We start from the raw sequence: 11,987 nt of genomic DNA on the forward strand, positions 1-11,987 counted from the left end.
TTATTGGGTTGCTTCTGTTCTTGTGTGCTAGCCCATGTTTTGCCTTGTTTTCTCTGTCAGTGTGCTTTTTCCAGGTTTTTTTTTTTTTTTTTTGTGCCCCCCCTCCGTGTGTAAGCGAGCATGTGTTTTTGAGAAACGGCGGCCGCTGTGGGCTTGCTGGCGGTGGGATGGGTAAAACGCAGAGGTCAGCTATCACTTTGAAACATGCTGGTCCTTATCTCTGTCACGAGGACTAATAGAGTAATGAATCAACATAAAGCCCGGGACTCTCCTGACCGGGCCGCTGCCTCCTTCACCAACACTTGTGCTTGGCTTTGACAACACTTAGTGCCTCTGTAAGCATCTTTTGCCCTCCAACGTTGTTTATGGGTGGTTTTCAAAAGTGTCTGAATTGTGACTACTGTCAGCAGTGTATTCACACATGAGCAGCCTCATCCTACACTCAGCCACTATGAAATAACCCCAGCCGCGGACAAATGGGGTGGAGGGCCCGTTCTGAAGGGAAGGTAATATTACACAAAGAGGAAAGCAACATATTTGTGATCACCTTATGATCTCATCTCATGAATAGCTCCAAATCGCTGACTACACTCATTATGAGCTTTGTGAGTTATCACAGAGAAAGAGGAATGGGGGTGGGAGCACAATTCATGGCAGAAGAAAAAGAAAAAGATGAGAAAAATATGAAATGTCATTCGTCTGGATAGGATAGATGATGAAGGATAGATGAAGCTTGGTCGATACTTTAAATCGGCAGAAAGAAAAAGACGTGTATGAGACTTATTATGTATTCGAAGCTTCCAATAGCTGTTGTTGGTGCTGCTGTGGTGAAAAGAAAACAGCATTTCTTCCTTCAGTGACAGCTCCAGTGAATACGTCTCTCACAGTATCATTAATTAGCCCATTTATTACAATTGCTGGCTCGGTGTAGATGACACCATTTCAATCAATTTTCCTCCATTATTGAGAGTTGCAGTAAGTCTAGCCTTGATATTCACAAAGCATGTAAACCGACATACAAAGAACTGGACAAGCCAATTGCATAATCCAGCTATAATAATAATCGCTCTAACACAAGATGGAGAGCCTTTTTTCAGACTAGTTTCACTTGAAAGTTGCAGTGCTGAGTTGTAGTATTGGACTATTTTACTATCCCGTAAATTCAGTTTGATAAATTGTGTAATATGCTGCCATATGAGGAGAGAAAAAGGAGGTAAAAACCATAAGCATTTTCCTCATGAACACCTTGGCTGAACCGTGAACCCTAAACCTCCACCACATGTGCTAACACCAGCGATCATGATTACACGATGGCCCGTGGTCATGTGGTCATTTAGAATGACAACTGCAGAGAAATCCACCTTTTCTCAATGGCACACACCAGAGGTTGGTCTGGTTCAAACAAACCGACTGAGGCAGGTAGGATGCAAAATGACATGTGATTATTTATCTCTCAAGTACTGATGCTCCATATGGATCTGGCATCTGATTTCTTCTAGCTTGGATATTAGCTTCAAAGGGTTCAGTGGCTCTAATTCATACTAGAGAAATACACCATTGGCTTTACATGAATTATGCGTATCTCACCATAACTTAGCCTGCACTACTGAGCTTTTTCTGAGGATATTTTTAACTCATATACAGGCACATGAACATACACTTCATTCTTGCTCTTGCTGAGCACATTCTTGCTCACTCAGTCTGCATGATGATGCTTACAGCCTTGTATGTGAAAGCCAAACTCGACACCAATTGGTCCAGGTTACCGATGTTCAAAGAGAATACATTAAGGCTCCATGCAAGGTCTCTGTTTGAATTCTGTGGGTGATCATAGACCACATTTATTTTTTCATTTATTTTTAAAATCTCCCTTCTCTTTATTTCATTCTCAGCCTCTTATCCTTCTTTAAATTTTAATCAGTCTGCATTTCTTTTGTACCATACAGAACACAGCATAGGTTATGATCATAGTCCTTGAAAAAAATCTATCCTCAGTTAATGTGGCTTATATGTAGTCACATTTGGAGATGGGAGCTAAATTGCTCAATACCTCTTTTCAATACCGCATATCCATCAGGGTCACAGAGGGGCTGGCACTTATGCCAGCTGACCACGGGTGAGAGACAGGGTTCACCCTGGACTGGTTGCAGTCAGTCGCAGGGCTGACAGACAAAGACACACAACCACACACACACTCACAATGTAGAGTAGCCAATTAACCTAATGTGCATGTCTTTGGTATTGTGGGAGGAAGCCGGAGTACCCGGAGAAAACCCACCCAGGCACAGGATGAACATGCAAACTCCACACGGAAGGGTCCAGACCGGGATTCGAACCTGAAACCCTCTTGCTGTGTCTTAAGTCATTTTGTTTTTAGGGTCTGCAGTTTTGCTAGAGTTCTGCTTCACTGTCACCGTTCTCCTTAGCATCATTTTCAGCTTCAACACGCAGCTGTTTTCTATGAAGAACCCTAGGAAACTGTTTGTATGCTACCTGCACAGCACCAGATGACTCACACACTTAGTGTGTAGCTGAGTGAACATTGTGGAGCGTTTAATAGTCACAGTCAATTATTTTTTCTCAGGGGTTGGTAGAGATAAAAACAGAACTAAAAATGCTAATGCCGCTCTGTGTTGGAAATGAGCGGTATAAGCTGTAGTTTCGCCATACAGCTTACAAATCAGTTTTGCAGCAATAGCCACATGCTAATTAATTTTAGCCAACTTTTGATAGGTATTTCTGTCTGAATGACATGATTCTGTTTGTTATAAATAATGTGAAATTATTTAGCCTGACGCTGTCTGATGATAACAAAAGCCACCTATCAACCCTTTAGAAGGTCACCAACATGTCCCAAACATAATATTTCTTCAAAGCAACTGATTCAAGAAAAAGTAAAGACCAAAAAATCTTATTCACAGCTTAAAAATGAATTAAAAAAGAAGTACTGTTGTTCAGTATTTCGCTTGGTTTGGATTTCTTTTCTTCCTCCCAATCTGTATTTCCTACAGCCAGAAAAGGTGATTACATTCCAACATCACCTCTTTAAAGACTAAAATAATAGTTCTGAGCACAATACATGGTCAACATGATTTACAGAGATGCAATAGGGGCATTGTTCTTTTTTGGTAGTGACAAGCAGCAGGATGCTCAGTTTTGTCGTTGACCGCGACATCTCAAAGAAGTAATAAAGAGATTCCTTGACGTGACGTTGATGCTTATAGCAGCACCACTTAGCACTTGTCAAACCCAGCAATGCCTTTGAGAGGAGAATACAATGCTTCTCGTTTGATTGTTTTGTCTTGCCTCTCTGTTTAACTCGGTAGAGGCATGCGGTTTGGCATACACATCTGTTGGCTTCCCTCTGTGGAGTAGACACATATAAATCCTTTTACATGCAATTCTGCCAAACTGCCCTGTAGGCAGGCTTTGCATTTGAAATGTACAATTAGTTATCCCTGTTTGGTTTCAATAGAACATTTCTGAGACATCAAGCCTGGGGGCAACACAAGGAGAATGGCAGCAGCGACTCCATACATCGCACCTCCTTGCTGTTTATTCTCTGTCCCTGCCTCTGTCCCACTCTTCCCTTCTATTCTTATTTCTTCTCCCTTTTTCTCCCTCCCTTTCCTGTTTGTCCTGAGATGAACTGAACAATGTGAGTTGCCACCTGGGCGGGGGGGGGGGGGGGGGTAAGGTGCGTCTGCAGTCGTGTCTTTGTAGAGGCTTCATCCGGTGCAGTATTTGTTTTGGCAGGAGCATGAACATGCTGCCTGAGCTTCAGGGTTGAGGGAGTAGATGGGATAAACTGAGGTACTTCATCTAATCAACAGGGCCAGTGGCGAGCTGCAAAGCCAGCTGTTGGCCAGTAGCAGGTGGGGGCAAAAAAATCTGCTTGTACTACCTGGTTCTAGCACTGACCCCTAGCGTGCCCCCTCACTGTGCCTAATCTACAAAGACATTAATAGAGGCAGGGCTGACTCACAACCAGGCTGTTAGGGGAGGCTTTTTAATCTTGCTAAGTGTTCTGCTGGCAAATGGAGAGCTTTTTTTTTGCAAACTCCCCATGAAGGATTAAAATCTAGTTCAACATGCTAAATGCTTATGGTACAGGAATGCATTTTTAGCACTGTGTATGTGATCTATTTGTTTCCATTTTCCACATCCTCCTACAAGGCCTGAGGATTCTGGAGCAGTTTAATAGCAAGGAAAGCTGCATGGAAATTCCCCAGAGAATCATGTTTGATAACATGCTTTCTGCCAATAGCCAGTCTTCTATATCAAGGCCAGAAGAGGTTTGGTAAGGTCAGGCGAAGCCACCTACACATCTCCGACAAGCAGAGATTTGGAACATAATTGTGTGAGTTGTGTTCTGCAATAGCTTAGCTGATGAATTAAGGGAAACTGTAACAATGGACCCGAGCTTTCTGTGGCGTCATCTGTTGACACTTTGCTCTAAAATAACACGAATGACAATGATGTCTCACTTCCTTCCAGAAACTAAAAGTACTGAATTCTGTAAAGCATCTGTTAGGGATGTAATGCAAAATTTGTGTCTGCATCAGAAAATAAAATTTCTTACATAACATTTTAACCATGTAACTGAAAAAAGTCAAATAAACAATACAACCTCATTTGTATTTTAACCCATCCTTGAAAAAGTATAACTGACTCTAAAAAAAGCTGAAATGTTGAAAATGGATGGCAGAACTAGAGTTGAAAGTTAACAATGGGGAAATAGTCAAAATTTCACTAAAAGCTGGGTTTTGTTTATAAAATATGAGGAGGTACACATGAAAAATGAGAGCACTTGACAAAATTTGAAAAGCTAACATTGAAGTGCACTTTTGAGACGGTCCCTAACTTAAGTACATCTGTGAAGTTTCACAAAGATTACAGGGTATCAATAACACCAGAGCAACATCTGTACATTTTTAAAGATGGTTTAACATTCAAGCAAAAATTTGGATTCTGTTCTAATATGTTATATATGTTTTATGCCCCTATGGTGGAGGGCAGCAGCCTACAGCAAGTCTAAATGGTACTAAACATTATGGTGCCATTTTGATATTATTTTACATCCTTGAAATGTCTGAGAGCCAGTGTTTTCTCATCTCTGAGTGCTTGACAGACCTCAAGTATGTAGAAAGTTTTATTTTCCTCATGTTCTCAGTCCACTGATGAAAACTACAGTGCCATTGTTTTGCGCCTCATTTCCAACACCATTCACACACACGGCAAAGTAGAGAAAGTAACCACTCATGCTTAACTGGATCGACTCCACGCTTTCTGCTCACATTTCCTCAAGGATACTTAGTGTATTCATGGCCTCTTATCCCCACGGAAAAACACATCAGGAAGGAAATGAAACCGACTGAGGGTAAAAAAAAAAAAAAGAAAAAAAGAAGTATTTCCCTTATTTCTGATCAACAGGCGACAATGGCGAGTCAATGAACGAATCCTAAACAGCTTCAGTGCGAGCAGCAGCGAAGCTCTTCAGCTTAGATTCCAACGTGTGTGACTGACTGAGCAACAGATATTGAACATTATTGAATCTTTGCAAGGACCTGGACTGTGGGGTTTTGAAATTTGATACAGCTGATGAAAGCTGTGCTGAAAACTGTGGGGGAAGTGCTTCAAATGTTTAAAATCTCTGGGCTGAAATGAGTCTGGTTTTATCAGGTCACCAAAGCATTTTCATGGCAATCAGAGAGAAAGGCCTTCAAACTAAAATCAAAGCATCAGAGAGGATCACAACGCCCCACCAAGAGCAGAACTTTGGCGATATATTCCATAAAAATGATATCTATTTCTAAAATAATCTCCCTCACAAAATAGAACTTAAGCGTAACCTAAGAGTGACTCTATGGAGACAGTACAGTCCCTTTTATATTTATATATGTAACCTATTTATGTGTTTTTGAAAGAAAGGGGAGGGAAAGAGAAAGCGAGTGAGAGAAATACTGCATAATTGGTCCGAGGTTGAAAGGAAACAAGTCCAGAAGCGAGCACATACGTTGTTTTAATGAATCAGACGTGATGAAAGGCAAGCGCGTTTTCAAAGACATACATATTTTAATTGGAGTTTTCAGAAGCAGCTTTCATCTCCTCTTCTACTTATTCATGTTCTTTCATTAGAGTGGCATAAACATGTCCCACAAGGTGTGTAGTGTTGACAGTAATCCCGTAATAAACCCATTTGATATCCCATATGATAAAAACTAGATGACTAGATTTGGGGATTTTATTTTTCATTCCTTGTGTGGCCAGCCTAAGTGGAAAATAAAGCTGAACCTGCATGGAACTAAAAAGTTTCTATGCCATTTCTGTCCAAAAAAAAAGAGAGATCTGAACACATGTCATTTGGCCTCAATTATTGTCTTCTTATGCAGCCTTTCAATACAGTAACAACCATTTCTCCATTCAAATGCCAGAGCTAATGAAGGTGCACGGTGGAGCAGCAGTAATGGTAGAAAATGATTCATTTTCATCAACGTAAGTGCAGGTTCTCTCTGAAAGAGCTTGAGGAAAACATTCAGCAGTTGCTTGTGAAGTGATTTCTGTAATGTCACAGTTCAAAATAAATGAAATTGGTCATGCTAAAATCTTCTTTAAGCACTTTAATCTGAGTGTTGCAGTAAAATGTGCTCTAATTTTACCAAGAGGAATTCATTTGCAATTACAGCAGCTTGTTCAAAGCATCTAATCTAATGAACAACTTTGTTTTCCTTTTTGGCTCCTTCATCGGATAAAATCTTATTTGGCTGAAGGGGACTCCTCTTCATGTCCATAATATGACAACTGTAAGTGTACACTCACACACACACACAGTCACGCACACACACGTTGTGCATAAACAGGACGATACTCATTACCACAATATAGGCACTTTTTTAAAATACAGAATTAAATCTAATGAGCCAAAAGCAACAGGTATGTCTGAAAACAGGAATTAAAAACTGCATAACATGATAATTCCACATCAGCGATGCTGCAAAATAAGCAAAAACAAATTCAAATTAAATAATGTGATTTAAATTATTTGATATAATCAAATTTGTGTACATAAAAAAATGATGTGAGTGATTAGATGTGAACAGATTTAGGAATAGTGCAAATGTTTTATATGGTAAGAAATACAGTCTGTTGGGTTTTAAAGATACAATGCATTTTAATGAAAAATATTACAACAGAAGCAACACCAGAAAGCTCAGCTGTTGGTGTTGCTGCATTCAACAGCAGTGCAACAGATGTAAACAAAGTAGATATTAATTAGTACCATCACCCTAGTTTCAGCATTGTAACGATGATACCGTGATTGGACTTTGTAAACTTGTGTTTGCTGTGTCAATAATTGTTGTTGGCATCATTGTAAGGTTGCCAGGTAACCAGCAGGGACTCCAGGTAGTTACTGCATCTGGTCATGAAGTTGTTCCAGATCATAAAACCCCATGAAGTCACAACATGCCTCTTTTCCCATTCTATTTTTGTATGGGTTAAAAACAACAAAGAGCGTACATTAGAGAGAGCTAGCAGATGTGGACAGATGTGTGTGAGAGTGGTATTTCACCTACACTTTATAGACAAAGGTATTGGGACATCTGACCATTACATCAACAGGGACTTTAGTAACATCACATTATAAACACTCAGACACTCTGCAGCTCTAACAGCTTCCACTCTTCTGTGAAGGCTTTCCACAACATGTTGGAGTGTTTCTGTGGGAATCTGTGCCCATTCATGCAGTAGAGCATTTGTGAGGTCAGACACTGATGTTGGACCAAAAGGCCTGGCTCACAATCTCCGTTCCAGTTCATCCCAAAGGTGTTGGATGGGGTTGAGGTCAGGGCTCTGTGTGGGCCAGTCAAGTTCTTCCACACCAAACTCATCCAACCATGTCTTTATGGAGCTTTGCTTTGTGCACTGGGGCACAGTCATGCTGGAATAGAAAAGGGCCTTCAACAAACTGTTGCCACAAAGTTGGAAGCATAGCATTGTCCAAAATGTCTTGGTATGCTGAAGCATTAAGATTTCCCTTCACTGGAAGTCAGGGGCCGAGCCCAAAGCCTGAAAAACAGCCTCGTAAAGATGTCTGTCTGGATACTTTTGTCTATATAGTGTAGCTATTGACATAAGAGCAAATACACAATTTTCAGTAAGTATGACCATATTTTTTACCAACAGTATATAAATTTAAATTACATTTATGCTTTATACCAAGAAAATAAGCGTAAGTGCAATGATACCTAGACGGATATTTGAATAGACGAATAATAGATGAAAGTGTTTGGGATTTCACTGCTCGCTCTGTGCATTCAAGATGGTGACCTGTATACTCACTGAGCGCAATCTGGGGTTGCCTGCTCATCCTGTACGTCCCACCCCATCTCACCCCCATTTGTTTCTGACAGATTGACACAAGGGTGTGTATGTGTGTGTCAAGCTGTGCCAGGGGGCTGAGGCGGAGGTGTTGATCAGTGAACTGAAGCTCTGTGACTCATCTCTTCACTATGAGTAGCTTCACTGAACAGCTTACAATGACTCTGCCCTCAACATCCAGAGATGGATATCATCAGGGGTGAGTTTTGATCTAATCCCCAACGCTGCTAGGTTAGTGGAGGTAATGGTTATTTGCATATACATGACATTCTAACTTGGGATGAATATGTAATGTCCTGTGTACATGCTGCTCTTTGAAGCAGGCTTGAGCAGATGGAAAACTACACTTGAGTAATTTTAGATGTCTTATTCCTAAATTATTGCGTTTTCTTTTTTCATAATTAAAATGTTTTTGTGATTGTCAGTGTGCTGGACTACACATCATTAAAGTATTTTTTGGATGAAGATTAAAGAGAAAGGTTGCGAAGAGTCACCTGAATTTGTATCATATACCACGCAATGAAGAGGATAATCTGGAATTTTGCTGCTGTGACTGATAGATTAATCTGATGTCCACAGACCTGTTAACATTCAACTGATGCATTTTGCATCTGAAATTGCACAGACTCTTGTTACAAACCAGAACACAGATGTTATGCACATACTGTTGGAGTCCTCCGGATGTAACGATGAAAGACTTCATTTGTAACTGACCTCCAAGAGAAACCCTTTGGTCTGACCACCCTTGTATGGTTCAAGCTTTGTTTGGTTTCGGTACAAAGGGATTGGTCAGGGTTTGGGAAATGGTTTGGTCAAAGTAAGTACGCGGTTGAAGAAAATATGGTTTACCCCACATAACGAGAAGAAACCACTGGTCTCCTGTGTAAAAACAGACATTTTGTTTAGCACCCCAAGGTCCTCTTGCAAATTTTGTGACTCCATAACAAAGTCATGCTACTTCCTCCTTAATTGCAGACAGACAAGAGTCATGATTTAAAACAAAGCAAGATGGGGAGTTGCTGTAGATACCGATGGGATGGCAGGTCAGCAACAGTTGGATAAAAACCTTTGTGTTATAAAATATACTAGAACATGTGGTGTACTTTTTAGTTACATGTCAAAGTATAACATTTGTGAGTATCCTAAATTAATCTGAAACAATGCATGGTTTCCTGTGTTGAACTTGTTAATTTAACAGGATGACACTACAGCTTTTATTTAGAAATAACACAAGTTCAGTAATGCTCCATCATTTATCACTAGGAAACATGAATAACTGTAAAGCTCCACGTGCTCCCTTCCCACTGCAAGATAACGACAAAAACCAGTTGCTTATTATGGAGGTGTGATTTTCAAGGGACAATTATGCTATAGCTCCATGTTGTGCTAAGAACAAATTAATTCTTTAAAGCTCCATTAGTCAGTGTGATACTGAGCTGCCTGCCAGACTCCCTGCATGCTTAAATTCAGTTTTGGCACTTATTTGAGTTGACAGTTATTGTGGGTCTCCAAAATGAAAAAGTGTTTGTCCTTAGGTGGGATTCAAAAGAAAATTATAACTCATTAATATGATTATTTTAGTAATATTTAATACGTTTGCATATGCTTACATATTGGACTTGTTCTAGAAGTGCAGCGTTTAGAGCCTTTTGTTACTAACTAACTCACCTAATTAACTTTTATTTTCTTACTTAAATTATTTTTTAAATTGCCTTTGAATGCAGCAAATGTGACAGCCGGTTTTATCACATTACTTTAAAAATTCCCTGCGCTCAGAAAGCTCCACTCATGCCAGACTTTTTCCACCCATAGGTCTGTTGTACGAACTCCAGGTGTACTTCTGCAGTTTTGTATGCCAGACTCAGATAAACTGTAAAATAGGCAGTGCAGATCAAATGTGCACCAAGATTCTGTTACTGCACAACCTATTTGCCACTGAAAATATTTTCAGAGCCACATTTTATTGTACTGTTTATCTGTAATGAGACTGTTACTGGCAGGCTGCCATATTTTGTCCTATTTCAAAAGAGTTGAGCCAAAGCCGGGCACTGCCCAACCAGCATGCCATCCACTGAACCACCATCCTCGATACTGTGGGTTTTCTACTTTTTGAGCAAAAGGGGACATCACAGCCTTTTATCTCAGTTTTCTCTGGTCATATAGCACCAATTACAATAAACACTTGCATCCTGCGACTACATAGCCAACATAGTTTAATGAAAAGAAAAAAACACTTCCTGCTGTGATATACTTCTTTACTCTGAAAGTGTTGTGTAATTCAGTAGCTAAAGTTTATTTTCTGCTTTATCAACACCACACAAAAACAGTTAAATTATAAACGATGTTATTGAGAGGAGTAGCAGAGGAGTTCCAGGAGCTGATTAAGCCGTGGGCCTGGTTTTGCTTGTATTCTCCTGGTGCAGGGTGGCTCTGGCTTGTTGATTCTGCCTCCTTGCTTGAATGCCCTCTCCTTCCTTGTTTACTGTCATCATCTGCTGAGCTGGATAACGAGCCTCAGTGTCCACACACAGAGCCCATCCACTGCCTTATCAACTGGTAAAGCCTCAGCACTTTGCCTCCTGCCCAGCAGGCTCCAGCAGCACCGGAATACAACTCAAAGTCTGCCACGATGCTGCGTATCTGCTCAGTCAAGCTGACGGCTTATAAATGATCTTTATTACTCTTGTAGGAAACAACGCCTGCAGCATTAGGCTTTCATGAATATCATTATCAATACAATTGCATGACTTCTTGTAAGGCAACAGACAAAGGTTTAAACGCACACAGTAAAACACACTTTTATATCATAGTGAAACTAATACAGTATCATAGTGAAACATTTAAAACCAGCAAGCCCACGACTCTTCACATTATTTTAATAATTTTCTGTCACCGTTTGTTGATCACATGCCATTTGAACTCCACAAGATGTTTGGAATGAGGGGTGGAAAAGCTTTCTGGGGGCCACCTGCTTGGAAAGAAGGTGGTGAGAATATGCTCACCTCACACATAATTCAGTCCAGGTCTGGTGGACATGGTCTCCTGGGTTATAAAGAAGAGCCCCGTGATATAAAGAAGACTGTGAAAACTGTGTGAGGGATTTGTGTTGTATCATTATTATTATTATTATTATTATTATTATTTGTTATTGGAGGCACCATTTTGCCTCACTGTGTTTATGCATTGTTTTCTTTAAAGCTTCTGTTTAAAGTCTGTTTCAGCATGACTGCTATAAACTAATGGATTACCTCACTGACTTTTGAAGATGAGTAAAATATTGCAGCCAGTGCTTTATTGAAGATTTACACATGGTGCATCTGATAACTTATAAACAGCTATGTGTAGCCACTTTGGCACTTTGTCAATAAAACAATTGTGGAAATTGTTTTCTTTCCAGTCTTTTTGTTCACAGGTCTAATGACTGGCAGAGCAGAAAGCTATGAAATTGATATGCCATGGAAGGTAATTACTGGTATTTCTATGTACAGTTATGGCCAACTGCAAGAGGCTTGTGTGTGTGTGGCTATGAACCAGAACGAGTCACTTTTAGTCATGAACCTACAAAAAGAGTTTCATACATCATTAAATGAATCTGAAGAGTGCGGAGA

Source organism: Scatophagus argus, chromosome 6 (genome assembly GCF_020382885.2).
Source record: "Scatophagus argus isolate fScaArg1 chromosome 6, fScaArg1.pri, whole genome shotgun sequence".
Lineage (NCBI taxonomy): Eukaryota > Metazoa > Chordata > Actinopteri > Scatophagidae > Scatophagus > Scatophagus argus.